General features: G+C 40.9%; 1 long non-coding RNA gene across 1 annotated transcript in view; it reads left to right on the top strand.

The window, feature by feature from the left end:
- The first annotated feature begins 368 nt into the window (after positions 1–368).
- Positions 369–14,277, top strand: part of LOC120225907 — a 28,255-nt gene continuing 14,346 nt past the window's right edge. The window contains exon 1 of the long non-coding RNA XR_005526898.1: positions 369–476. This is a non-coding gene — a long non-coding RNA (uncharacterized LOC120225907). The remainder of the gene's footprint in view (positions 477–14,277) is intronic.

Raw genomic sequence — 14,277 nt, 5'->3', positions numbered from 1 at the left:
GCTAGAGTCAAACCTTACTTCTAACCTTAATGCTTTCTCTTGCCTTGAGTAAAACACTTAACTAACTGCTTTTTTTTTTCAGTTCTCTTGCTGTGAGAAGAAGATATGATAATAATCTTCTTCTTTCCTACAGTGGTGTTAGGAGCAATATTTAGTTAAAGCTTGAAAAGTATGTTGACAGTAATAAGATAACATTTCATAGCAGATTATTCATGCTCTTATGGCTAAACACCCACTGAAATATCTCAATAGAACATACCCCAAATAATTTTCGTGTGTGAGCAAAGGATTCTGGCAATTACATTGTCCTTTTTTTTTTTCTGCAGAAATGTTAACCTCTCAGCAGTAAAAGAAAAGGGAAGAAATAATTGATTTAACACATTGGTTTTTGTAAATATGCCATGAGAGGTAGCTCTTTTTCCTCATTCAGATCCTCAGTGCTGCAAAGCCTCGGTTTCAACTGGCATGAGTATTAAGTAAGTGACAAAATACTTTTATATTTCTTAGCAGTAGAGTTTATGAGTTGGTGTCTATCCAACTATAAATAGATATGATATTTTGATGTCATTATATCACTTTAACTTTGGGACTGTAATCTTCATTGAAACCGGATTTTTCCATGAGGCTCCATTTCTCAGAGGCTTCATTCCTTTTTTTCATCTCCATCCTGTGATGCCAGTACAAACAGGGAGTCCCCTTGACCTCAAAGGGGACTTTGTGCTTAGATTCACTACTTTGGACAAGAAACAAACTTTTAAGAAAGGGGACATGAAGTTCTAAATTCCACCTGATTCAGTTGGCCTCGTGTCTACAGATAGGTCTCTGAAATGCTATGGTTTTTTTCTTAGTTATTGCATTTATGTTATAAAGGCAAAAACCCAAAATGGATGTCACATCACATACACCATGCACAATGCTGCATGCCAGTGTAAAACTCAGTTTTCGTTGCCATGGTGCCGTGTATATACCAGGCTTGATTGTCACATACATTTCAGAAACCTGTCCAATCTTACATGTTTGCTTTTTGAAATTTCGATGAAAATACCCTTAGAGCTGTATCAAGTGCAATCAAAATAAAACAAAATAAATTGCAAACCTACCACGAATTCAAGAATTATGTGGACACCATCTAAGTTACTTTAACGTAAGATATAAATCCAGAGATTTCTCATGCCATCATTTTGTAAATAATTACAGTTCTGCTGAATCTGTTGTATAAAGTTTACATGGGAGGTTCAGCGCACCCTTGCTCTTGTTTAGAACATTCGGAACCACCAGAGAGCTGTTGATATATGGCTGTGCTGTTTCAGTGCCTAAGACATCTACTACATGGGAGCATAATAAACAGGGGCATAAAGACAGGTTTGTGCAAGCAGTTTGGAGTGACCTTTTTGGCAGCTGAAATCCATCTTGAGTACATGGTGCTGATGTGGACAGACATGTAAACTTAGTCTTGTTACCACAACTACTAGTTCTACAAATATACTCAGATGCCCAAAATGTACATCACTCTTAGGAAAGTGATTTTAAATGGAGAGTTGTAGTTGAGGAACGGCAATTCAGATAAGATCAAAAACCATATATTACTAAGAAATCTCTATGATGGAGTTAACAAAAGTGTTGAAAGCATGAGTTAGGTAGGTTTAACCCTAAAGGCTATAAAGTGAGATATTTGTGGTAGCTTGTTTAGATGAAAAGGTATAATGTCTTTGTTTTTATAAAGCAATTGAAATGTATTAGTATCGTGCTTTTCAAAGCTAAACTTAGCATAAGGAAGGCAAAGTCAAGGTATCTAAAAGACTATGTTTAAATATAAGGGTAGATGTACTTACCTAATAACTGGAGAAATAAAACAGACATTTGTGTGTTGAATTTGGTCAACTGGGCGGAACATTACACTTTAATCCAACTTTGAAATATCTCTTAACCAATGAGGTCAGCTTGGCCTTGAATTCCAATGCTCCTCTCCTGGCTTGCCTGATCTTTCTAAGGCAGCAATGAGGGGAAGCCTTCTGATTGAGCACTTCTGACTTTGGACCCATTTTCCTCTAGCTGTAGACACACCAATGACATCTGTTTTAGTCTCCCAATGTGGTGGATGCTCCAGAGCACTTAGATTTCCTCACAAGATTTTCCTTGATTCAGAAAAGCCTCTTGATGAATTCATACCCTGTTCCCCCTTTCTCTCTCTCCACTTACGAGCTAACTCCTTGCAGAATTCAAAACCTCTGGTCTGATTCTCCATGTTCTATGTGTATTTCACCAGGCCTCCTTAAAGGAGGGACCAGGCCTCCATGGGGGGTGGCCTCTGGTAGTGTTGTGTCTGTGCCCTTCTGGATTGATCAATTTAATTCTGAGGTTCAGTATTTAAAACTATTCTTCAACCTAAGCCTTATCATTAAAAGCAAAAAAAAGTGGCATTTGAATCTGCATCTGCCTTTCGCCCTTGTTTTCCCTCTTCGTTGAGAAACCTGGTGAAGAAAAAGATGTTCTAGGAGGAAAGATTATTTGTTTCTGGGCCTCCTCAAGCCAAACAAAGAGAACTGAAATATTACTGAGGCAAACACATTGACTGGAAACTTGAAATAAATTCGAAAGCAGTTAATATCTATAAATATGTGAGAACCCATTCCTACAATCCTCCCATAGGTATTTACAATTCTTTCAGTAAATGAGGTATGGTTATATCTTACTGGGAAAACCATTCTTGAACCTGCTGTAAAAGAAATGGAATGAACTGGCAAAGCAAGTAAGAGTCTTGTGGATAGTGGTCCTTCAGCAAAATCCTTATATAGTTATCTCTACAACTACTCTTGTTAGATCTACGAATTGAATAAAAGTTATGTTCAAAGCATGTGAGAAATGGCTAGTTTTTTTCATGCTTTAATAGATATAGGTTCAAAGGGAATGAATCAGTTTAACCATTCAAAATAAGTGAATCTTTGAAATAAGTTTGGCATTTTGATACTCTCTTCCTAATTATTATTCCTTTTATATCTATTGCTAAGGTTATTTTTCTGGTTACAATGTCTTAAAGAAACGTAGAGGTGAAATTAAAGCAAATGTTAGACACTTGAGAATAGCATTCATAAATAAATAAACAAGCAAATAAGCAAATAAGCAAGTAAATGTACGTATGTATTTGTATATCTGTATACATGTATATATATCATACATATCCAGCCATTGATCAGGAAACCCCAATCTTTTAAGATTTCAAATGGTTTTAACTTATTAACAGCCTTGTAGTCACCTATGATGCTTGTCAGGTACCAAAGAAAGATCGTAATGGCATAAACCCAGTTCTGCCTTTTGAGGAATTTATATCTTCAGGCAGGGCCAAAAACCTTTAAGGGAAAATAGTGCTCTGAAACATGCCAATAGTAAAAAAAAAAAAAAAAAAAAAAACAACTGGACACCGTGTTGGTTAAGAATCACCATAGGCCCTGGGGCTTCTGGGTGGCTCAGTCAGTTGAGCGCCCAACTCTTAATTCTGGCTCAGGTCATGATCTTGCTGTTTGTGAGATCCAGCCCCACATCAGGCTCTGTTCTGACAGTGAGGAGCCTGTCTGAGATTCTCTCTCTCTTCCTCTCTCTGCCCCTCCAGCACGTGCTCTCTTTCTCTCTCTCAGAAATAAATAAATAAACTTAAAAACAACAAAAAAAATTACCATAGGCCCTTGGTAATTAAGGGAGCCTAATCTATGCGGGAGTTTATTTGTGTCTCATATAAAATCTGAGGGTAGGCAGCCTATGGATAGTTCAGAGATTCCACAAAAATCATCAGCATTCCAGGCTCCTTCTGTGTTTCCATTGTATCTTCCTCAGTGCCTATCCTCAAGGTCACCTCGAATTTGTAAGATGGCCCCCATAGTTCCAGACATCACATCTGCATTCTGGGTAAGAAAGATAAGGAAAGAGCAAAAGGCCTGCTCGAATTATCAAAGAACTTTTCTGGAAGCTCTACTCAGCAACTTCCTCTTATATGCCATTGTCTTCCCCTCTGAGGGAAGCTGGAAAATGAACATTTGTATGTGGTTACAGTGCTTTAATTGAGGTAGAATGGATTAGGTCTATCCAGTATAGTGTTTTCTGCCCCTGAATCTTGAAACGGTTTCAAGTTATATGAAGTGAAAGAAAAAAAGTTCATCGATAACAGGAAAACACAAATTTCAGAATCTTAAAGTTTCTCACCATCAAGGCAAAAGAAATATCCCAAAGACCTGCGAGGTGGTGTGAACTTCGGAAGCACATGTGGTAGAATGCAAAGAGCAGAGTGGTTAAGACTTCAGTCAAACCTCTGTGTTTAGTATCAAAGAGCAGGGATGGTCATAAGCAATAATGGAGATGGGGACACTCTCAGTTTAACCAAAAAAGGAAGTGTTCCTTCTAATAAAACTCAAGAGATTTCTCAATATATATGGTAATTCTGCAGATAAAACCTTCCAGGAGGTAAAGAAATGACCATCTACCAGGTTTTAAATGTGTTTTAAGAGAATAGTCTCCTAAAGCAGATATGTAAAAAAGCATAAAGGTCTTGAACCTTAAGACATACATATGTGCCAAGGCATTTTATTGTAAGTGATAATAATAACAATATAATAGCAAAGACTTCTACGGCATGTACTGTGTGCTTGGCTCTAAAATCCTTGCATACTTTAAGTCATTTGTGGAGGATTTACTGAAATGTCTGCAGGAGCTTTTCCACAATACATGAGGATGAGACAAAGACTTGATTTCTGATTGGCACACTCTTGATTCCTACTGGTGACATTCTGATCTGAGACTTGCTGTACAATTTTCGTAAGCACAAGGCAGATTTGACCTTAAGGCCATATTGATAAATCTTGGTTGACAGAGAAGTGCAGAGAATGCCAGCACTGGTTTCAATGTTCATGAAGCTTTTGTTTCCAAAGACCTTGGCAAACCTTAAAAAAGCTTGGCTTCCCAACTGGTGTTCATGAAGATCTCCAAGCTACTTAATGAAGGTTTGTTCAGGGGTGTCACCATTGACATCATCACGGCCAACCCATTCCTCATTATCGATGGACTAAAACAGAGAACTGTGTAATAGGTCAGTTTTTATTAGATCCATATTCCACAGCCATAGTTCAAAGACTCAACAAAGGAAGTTAGACTTAGTCAATGTAAGATTTTCATTGGCAACATGGCTAAAAATCATCACTGAATTTTCTTTCCTTGGCAGCACTGTATCTAACAGTGTGCTGATTGACCAAGATGCATAAAATTAAATCCATAAGGCCAGGATGTCTTTCAGGAGACTGGTGAACAGAATGAGACACCATTCTATCAAGCATCACTCTTAAAAACCAAAGCTTTTCCAAAGCAGTATTTGGGCCAATCTCTTTTGCTGCTCCAAGACTTGGACCTGCTACAGGAATTGATTCAGGCTCTTCAGTAATTCATCAAAATCACTTATGCCATTAGTTAATATTAACTAGCAGGAGTGAATTAATAAAAGTCTGTAACGCAGCCAACCTAACAGCGTTGAAATGGAGATTATTCCCTGGGTGAGACATCTGTGCAGAAGGGATGACAGCAGAAACCACAGTGGCCATTGTCTGTGCAGCAAACCACACTTGAAATATCTTAGAACTGGAAGAAACTAAAATATTCTACAACAGAATTTCAGCTTGAAGCAGCAGATAAACCAGTAATAGGGAACACAGCAATCAGGAAAATTATTACCACAAAAGCCCTGAGCCTTGTAAAACTAAATAAATGAGCCACTAGCTGTGATAGTTTTTGCTGCTGCTGACTATGGTTTCAAAATACCAGTCAGCCTTCAGAGAGGACTCTCTTGAAGTAGCAATCTTTTAAGTCATATTTGGAGTAAATGTCAATCGTTTTATGTTCAAAATAGAGAACAGGTATTATGTATGCATTCATGTACACATACATAGTTGATTTGTATTTGTTTGTGAATAGATGTGTCACTTTCAAGAGCCCAAACTCCTGATCCTGGCGACTGGAACACATACCATACTCTTGAGCCAATCTACCAATTAATTCAGCCTTATCTTCTATGCATGATTATTTTAGTTTTGGTTCTCATCTTATTTTAAATAACTTTTTTAATGTTTATTTTTGAAAGAGAACTCAAGCAGGGGAGGGGTGGAGCAGGGAGGACAGAGGATCTGAAGCGGGCTCTGTGCTGGTAGGAGAGAGCCCGACGCAGGGCTTGAACTCACAAACCATGAGATCGTGACCTGAGCCAAAGTTGGACACTTAACCAACTGAGCCACCCTGAAGCCCCCTTGGTGCTCATCTTTTTACACATTAGTCTTAGCAGGGATTTTTCATGCATCTAAACTAGCCTCCTTAGTGTCCTCTCCAAGTTCTATTCTAATGTCTGCCTCTAGCTAGACTGCCCTTCCTTCTTCTCTTCATTTTTTCAAGCCCCTTCTAACCACCCTGGAGACTATATAAGAGAATTTCCCTATGTGGACCATGTTCTGCTGTGATCTCTAAGGGACACTATTATCATCACCATTCACACTGGGCACTAAATCGTAAACTAGTTTGCACTCTTACTTAGCAATGGACATGTCTTTTTTTTTTATTCTCCCCTCCAAATGGATTGTCACATTCCTGTGGAAGGGACCATGTTTTACTCTTCTTTTGTACTTTAAAGAACACCTAAGACAGAGCAATGCACGTGCTGGTAAACATCACTCTAAAATCCAGGACTTTTCCAAAGTGATATTTTTGCCAATCTCTTTCGCTACTCCAATAGTTGGACGTATTGCAAGAGTCATTTCAGATCCCTAAATCGCTTGTGACACTCATTAAGATGAACTAGCAGGAGTGAATTTTGGTGCTTTTTGTGGTGTTTTTCAAAATACTGGATTAGTATCACAACTTTGCTCAGACTGTTCAATGACGATACAGAACGGATGTTATTATTTGCATTTTAAGGATAAAGACTGGGAAGCCCCGAGATATGAAATGCCTTGTGTAAGAATGTGCAACTAGTGAGGGGCAAGGCTAGGGATAGGGACTATATTTTCCATTCTCAACACTGCTTCAGTAAATAATTGGATATAAAAAATATTATAAGCCACAATATCTATCTGGATCTTCTATACTCAGATTTTGCTATGAATCTGCAAAGAAAACACTGTCAGAGCTAGTGTTTTACAGGAATTGCTGTGCAAAATAGTTGGGCCTTCGTTATTCACCAACTGTTTGATTGTTTGGTTGCCTACTCTTCGGTTTTGTCCCCCAGCTTTATAAATGAAACTTAAGAGTTGGTGAGCTTTTAAAGTGAAGCTGCTTGCGTAGTTCAGCTATCTGGTGGCATTTAAGAGCATTAAAACTGTCACTGATGATTTCTTTTTCTATTCATTTCCATAATACAAACAATCTTATTAAAAGTAAACTGTCAGAGATATGCTTACAAGTTGAGTCTCTCAAATCTTGCCCCACTTCCCTTAATACATAGGCACCCGAAGTGAATGGGCAGACGATGGGGCAGGACCAGCCTGCTGACTCCTTAATGGCACCTTGCATCATTACCTATTACATCTGTGAAAGTCTTTTTTACTTGCACTGTCAAGGCCTCAGTTTTACCTTCATTTAATTGACTGAATCAAAAGAAAGGCCTTGTAATGAGAAGTACCGTGCTCAGATGCCCACTCTTTCTTTCGGGATCCGATCCCTTTCACCCCTTACAACACAGGCACCCTCGTGGCTCATTGTCCACCTCTTAGGGGAGGGAGTCTCAGTGCTTTGAGCTATAGCAGGAAACCTGGGGCGCACTTAGGACTGCCAGATTTAATAAGGGACAACCAGAGGCACCTGGTTAAGACTCTGAGTCTTGATTTTGGTTCAGATCATGATCTCATGGTTTGTGGGTTCGAGCCCTGTGTCAAGCTCTGTGCTGACAGCTCAGAGCCTGGAGCCTGCTTCAGATTTTGTGTCTCCCTCTCTGTCTTCCCCTCTCCTGCTCATACTTTTTCTCTCTCTGTCTCTCAAAAATAAATAAACATTAAAAAATTTTAAAAAGATTTTGTTGTTAAAATATTTCTAAATTATATGCACTATACTTTCAACAAGTATTTAGTTGTCACAGTGCTATGATGCTAATTCCTCCAGTCAGGCTGGCCCTGCTCCAATAAATAGGGAATCTTGACAATAGTCACTAATCTCCCTCTTGCCTTGAATTTCAAGCCATATAGCTTTACCACCCACTTCTCCTTGGATATGTTATCTACTGATTTTTCCATCATTCTCCATTCTTAACTGAAGATTTTGGATCCTAGCTTTTATGCTGCTTTCCAACCACACTTGTACCAATACACTGAGAGCTTTCCATAGTCACTTGAAGAAATAAAGCATCTAACACAGTAATATTCCAGTTCCTTGACATTCACAATTGCAGATCCTACCACTTGCCTTGAAAAATCCTCTCCTCTTGGCACCTTGAGCAATGCTATTGTGGAGAACCTCTGTGCTTCCATCCTCTGAGTCCCTCATCTGCCCATGCTCACTCTCTGATTTCCTACCTTTGTTGCCTTGTGAGGGCCTTTTAGGATTATTAAATCATCTGGTCATTCTCTCAACAAATGTTCATCGAGCATCTGCTGTGAGTAGAGCAGCACGAAAGATACAGGATGTAGTAGTAAGTAGAAGAAACATGCTCAATGAACGTACGAAATATAGGGAAAGAAAGATGGTGGACGAGCAATTACAAGTGTGATGAACATTAGGGATAAGTGTAGGTGCAGGCAGAACCAGGGACCTAAGAATGTTTCTCTGAAAGGCTTGTCTCTGAGAGTTTTACATTGAAGTAGAGACTGAAGAACAAGGAGAAGCTAGCCACACAGAGTGTTAAGAAGGGCATCCCCACAAGAGATCAGCACATTTAAAAACTCTGAGGTATTAGATATTTGTACTTTTAAGGTGTGCAAAGAAGCTGAAAATATCCCAGTGAGTTTGAGACACAAAGAATAAGGGCAGATGGAGCGATAGCAGGGCCAAGTCATGTGGGTTATTGGGTTAGTGCTTAAGGATTTTGAACTTTATCCCAACAGCAAGGAGGAGCTATGCCCTGACTAGGCCTCTTAGCCAATCATATATTTACTCTTACTAGTATCTAGGACATCTTTGAATCTCAAGCCTGGATCCAGTTCAAATCTGCCTCCTCTAATCCTTGTTCTTGGTAGCTCAGTGCTGGTGAGGGACACTGCACAGCCAGGATGGCAGCCATCATCACAATCCCTTGCCTTCCCAACTCATTTGGAATTTTTGTACCATTTATCCATCTCTTCACTCACTCCTCTTTGGTCAACTCTCTCCCTCCTCATTCAAACCTTGTCCATTCTTTGTATTCTTCTATCTGGCCCCTAGTCCTAGCCCTCAGACACAAAGGCTTTGTTCTCAATACAAGAAGGACCATTGAGCAGGAACCACTCACTGGTTCCTGCCTCTACCTAAACACAATCCATAGCCTTGCCTCCACAGTTACTCCTTTGCCTCCTTTCATGGGTTGGGGGATCTTCTCTCTACCTTAGCACCTATTTCTCCAACTTTATTTTTGGCCATTTTTCTCACATCTTGTTTCTTCATTATCCCTTTACTCTTCTGAATCTTTAGGTTGCCTATCACCCTCTATTTTGTTTCTGTCTGTTGTATACAGTTTCTTTGTATCTGACATCACACTGTCACAGACTGATCTGTTTATACAACAGTCTTGCCTAATGGACCATATGTTCTTCCAGGGTAGGACCATGTGTTCTATCTTGTGCCCTGTCCAGAGGCATCACCTCTCAGGGTAGGAAGGACTTCTCTTCCTCCCCAGGCCTTTCTGCAACAGAACATACAGTGACAGTTTCTTCACATTCTACGTATGTTTCAGAGGTTTCATATGTACAAGAAACAAAGAGGGTCAGAAGACTAGAATGCCCGGGCCCAGCAGGGTCCTGGGTCCAGGGTCCAGCCATGCTGAGATGGCTATGCTGAGATGGCTATGCTGGTCTTGGAGCACTCTGGAGGAGTGATCACATCCTAGGGGTCCCCTGGTGTGTGCTTACAGGCTGGAGGCTGGGATGGGGAGCAGATGAGAGGAATGTGGGAGCAGTGAGACAAAGGGCAGGGGGCTGGGAGGCTGTCTGGATGACCTGGCTACTCGAGCCCAGAGCTCCTGCATTGAAAACCTGAGTGTCCAGGCCACAGTAGAGGCCCAGAAGAATCAGAAACTTGGTTAGAATGTGTCAGGATACTAACATGCAACAGGTCTCTAGTGCTGAGAAGAAATAGGGAAGGGGGAAAAAAGCACATTTGCCACTCACTGGGGAGTCAGTCATAATTAACAGACACATATAAGTCAACAATTTTCTAAGTTCAATGATCTGGCTGTGATGTTTTATATTTGCTTGTGTTCTGAATCTGAAGTGTAGCAAAAATGTGGAGTTCTCCTGAAAGGGAACACTCCCACCTACGTGCTGTCACAGCACCCAGCAAGGTATCTTAGCCTTTGCTGAGACTGCTGCCAATGATTGTGGCAGTTGGGCACCCCACAAAAGATCCCTGCTCTGAGGGTGAGTTCATCCGTTTGGAGGGTGTGTCATTTGCTAATGAGTTCAAAGTCACTGAAAACTAGCAAGAGCCCTGGCACTCACCACATCATACGTCCTCACAAGACTATGAGCCTCATAAAGGTGGGCAGTGTCCATGTCTTATAACCTTTCTGCCTCCAGTGCATAATAATAATAGCTAGTAATTATTGAGGTACCATTATTATTCCCAATTTATAGATAAGACAGTTAAGTCACTACAAGATCAGGAGTTTTCCTCAAGGTTACGTAAATGGTATTAAACTGGGATTCAAAGCTTTACTGCTGTATTGTCTTTTTTTTTTTTTTTTTTTTTTTTAGTACTATGCCTGTTACTTCTGATTGTGTTCGCCATCTAGCAGATTCTCCTTGTGAGGATAAATCATATGTGGACCAAAAGCTTGAATGTAGGCCATCTCATCTGGTTCAATTTGATAAGTGGTTGATGATGGTGTTGGTGGTGGTTCCAATTAATGAAAATACTATAATTCATCCAGTTCAGGCTTTAGCCAACGGAGGACATGTATGCTGATTTTGTAGTTCAGTGAATGTTTTGTGTGGTGTTTAACTCGTGTTATAGTAGTTGCTTTTCTTAGGACAAAAGTTCAACTGTGCTGAGGAGGGATGGTCTACTTTGGAGAGAAGGCAAAAGTAAAATGGAAGGGGACAGCCTGGGCAGGCAGTCCTTAGGGAGCAGGGACCGGGAGAAGAACAGAGAGACTGGCGATGGCCCCCCAGATCCTGTCTGGACAAGTGTGTTCAGCGTTAGGGTGAGGGCAGGTAACTTGTTTTTAAAATAGTATTGTTTATGAAGCAAAGTGATCCACTTCAATGCCACTATCATAATGGCCATGACTCAAAAGTTCCAGCTTCTCCATTTTTTACCTCACCACTGATAGGGATAAAAATTTCTAATCTGGGTGTAACCAAGTGGTACAGTTTATCCACATGACCTCCAGTATGCAAATGCACAGTTTTAGCACCACAAAAGCAAATCAATTCTGGCAGAGGTTACCTAAATGAAAGTTGCAAATTATACAGCTTAAAAGCTAATCTTCCAAGTGACTGATGTCTATTAATCATGAAAGGAGTTTGTTTCCAAATTTTTTCTTAAATTTCTTCCATTTTTCAGTAGAGTTTCTATTTCTTCTGGACTTTATTTGGAATGGTTTACCTTCTCCTGCATTTTGGAGACCCCAAAGATCCGCGTCCAGACCACTTTGTCTACATTGTGTCCCTTGTGGTTAGAGGACATGGCCCTGCTCCCAGTACGAGTTGGGTGGGTCACAGATAAGCAGCAAGACACCAGTGCAACAGTTGGGCTAATTCTTCCCAGCGCTCTGACTCAGGAAGGAGGCTTCAGAGCATCTGCCCAGAACGGTTTATTTCCCAATGATGTGGAACAAACATGTATGAAAGAAGAGAAGTAAAAGTCTCCACAAAGATGAGGGAAAGTTTGTGAGTGAAGGGTTTCGTGTACAGTGCTTTTGTGTCACTGCGGAGGGAGCCTTTTATCACGTAGTTAAAGCTATGTGTAAGCTCACAAATGAAGATTTTAACTACCAAATTTTCATGGGCTGTAGGTTATCGAGAGGTGGATTCCTTGGCCTTGTTGCTGTGATTTCCAACAGGTCATGGACTGTTGACAGGATTGCTTCACCGTGACCTTACAACTCACATATTAAGTCACAAATGACATAAGTGATCTTGCCCTCCTCCCTGGTGGGCGTGAGTCACAAAATTGCCCATAATGGGTACTGACGGTCTGTCCTGCCTTCAGCGGAGAGGGCAACCCGGGAGGACTTTGGAGAAATTTCAGGCAGAGATTCTCGTGTGAGCACTCGTGGAGAAGTTACCTGCCCTGCCTTGACTTTAGACAAAGGTTAAATGTAATTTATTACGTTAAGAACTTTATTCTCCTAAATAACAAAAAGCTGACAAGGAAGTCTCAAGAGTATGAAGTGAAGTTTGACAGGCACCGGGGAGGTGGTTCGCGGAGACACAAGCGACTGATTCATTTAGCTCCTGATTCCTTCAAGACCCTAAATGCTACCTGCCCCAGCACCTTTGGGAAATCATTAGATTCCACCTTGAATGTATTTCCTTTTTTTTTTTGCCAAGCTTTAGTTGGGAGAGGGATAAAAGTTGGGGGGTGGGGCGGGAAACGGTCACAATTTCAGTTGCCTATTGGGCTTTAGCAGCGTTGTTCGAAGTTCAGCGCACTTTTAAAAAATGTAAGCAAAAAAACTCCAAGCTCTGCCCCACCGCCAACCTCCCCCTCCTTCCCGAGGAGGGACTGCTTAACATAATGAGCTGGAGTCAGCTGATGCGATAGCAGTAGCCTGCTAATAGTTGTGTTTAAAATTCCTGTTTCTTATCTTATTTACTGATTGATGGGAACGTGACTTTGCAGACCTTCCTCCCTGACCATCCCTCTCCCGGCGGAGTGAATCATTTGACACAGGGAGCATTAGACAACACGTTTGTTTCCTTGTTAAATCCCGATTGGCCACATAATCGCGCCGGATGCTCACCCCCCCCCAGGCACCCCCCCGCGTTGTGTCTGCATTGTGTCTTATCGGAACCACCTGAAGAGCCTGGCCACACAGGGTGGCCTTCCTTAATTTAAAATCCACAGAGGAAAAAAAATTTTTTTTTGGTCAACAAACTCCAGCAGACGACAAAAGGCATGCATGTGGCTTGATTTTTCTACTACTTTTCTTCTTAAAGCAGACTCCCTGGTTTTAACAAAATAAATAAACAAATAAACAAGTCTCAAGGGTTACGCTCAAAGAGATTACATTTTTAAAAAATCAGATGATTTCCTACCGCTAGTCTGTTTTGCAGTATTTTTTTTCCTTGTTTTTCTTTTTCTGCTCCCCCCCCACCCCGAGATTTTGAAAAGAAATAAGCGGCTGTAGGCATCGCCTGTGGCTCTCTGGTCTGGCTCCTTGGGTGGTCTGAGCCGACTTTATGATTTATTCAGCTAATGGGAAGGGAGCATGACCCCCAGTGGCCACAGAAAGAGAGCTGCATGTGGGTTTAATGCTTTCACCACAAAAATGTCTGCTATGACTAAGCTCTGTGGCTGAAGTCACTGTCTGAATGGTGCTAAAAAGGAACTTAGGCATTAAGTGTGCACTATTTACTATAGATCGGCTCTTGGGATTAGGCCAAGGGGTTCGTACTCAGTTTCAAAGAATAGCATGGAAGCTGCTAGGAAAATTAGAGCCGTGCAATTTATTTTTACCAGTCTCCCTGGTGAGTTGCCGGTGAAGGATTTACCTCATATGCTTTTTCTCTCCCCTCTGGTACTAAAGAGTCATTTAAAACGTGCCAGTTTGTGCATTTTATAGAGTTTTATTGTGGAGGTATCCCTGGTTTCTCTTTCTTTCTTTCTTCTTCTTTTTTTTTTTTTTTTTTGCTTGCTGATCATAGCCGGGAATCACTATGTTATTGTTCTTCAATGTTAATTTGAAACTATAATAGAATGCCTAATGTTGCAAAAGAGGACAAGCAGGAGAGAGGGAGAGGGAGGGAGGGAGGAGAGAGAGAAAGAGAGAGGGAGCGAGAGAGACCCGAGAGAGTAAATTTCCCTTGCTGAGTTCTGTCCTGCTAGAGAGGCGTCTTTGATCCAGTGAGGGGCCCCCTCCCGACAGGCAGCATTATTGGTGCAAAGGAATGAACACATTTTGCTTCA

This window comes from Hyaena hyaena, unplaced genomic scaffold, assembly GCF_003009895.1.
Source record: "Hyaena hyaena isolate Hyena2069 unplaced genomic scaffold, ASM300989v1 scaffold_1533, whole genome shotgun sequence".
In the NCBI taxonomy this organism is placed as follows: Eukaryota; Metazoa; Chordata; class Mammalia; order Carnivora; family Hyaenidae; genus Hyaena; species Hyaena hyaena.
Note: the sequence above shows the minus strand (reverse complement) of the source record. Positions and strands in the feature narration are given on the sequence as shown.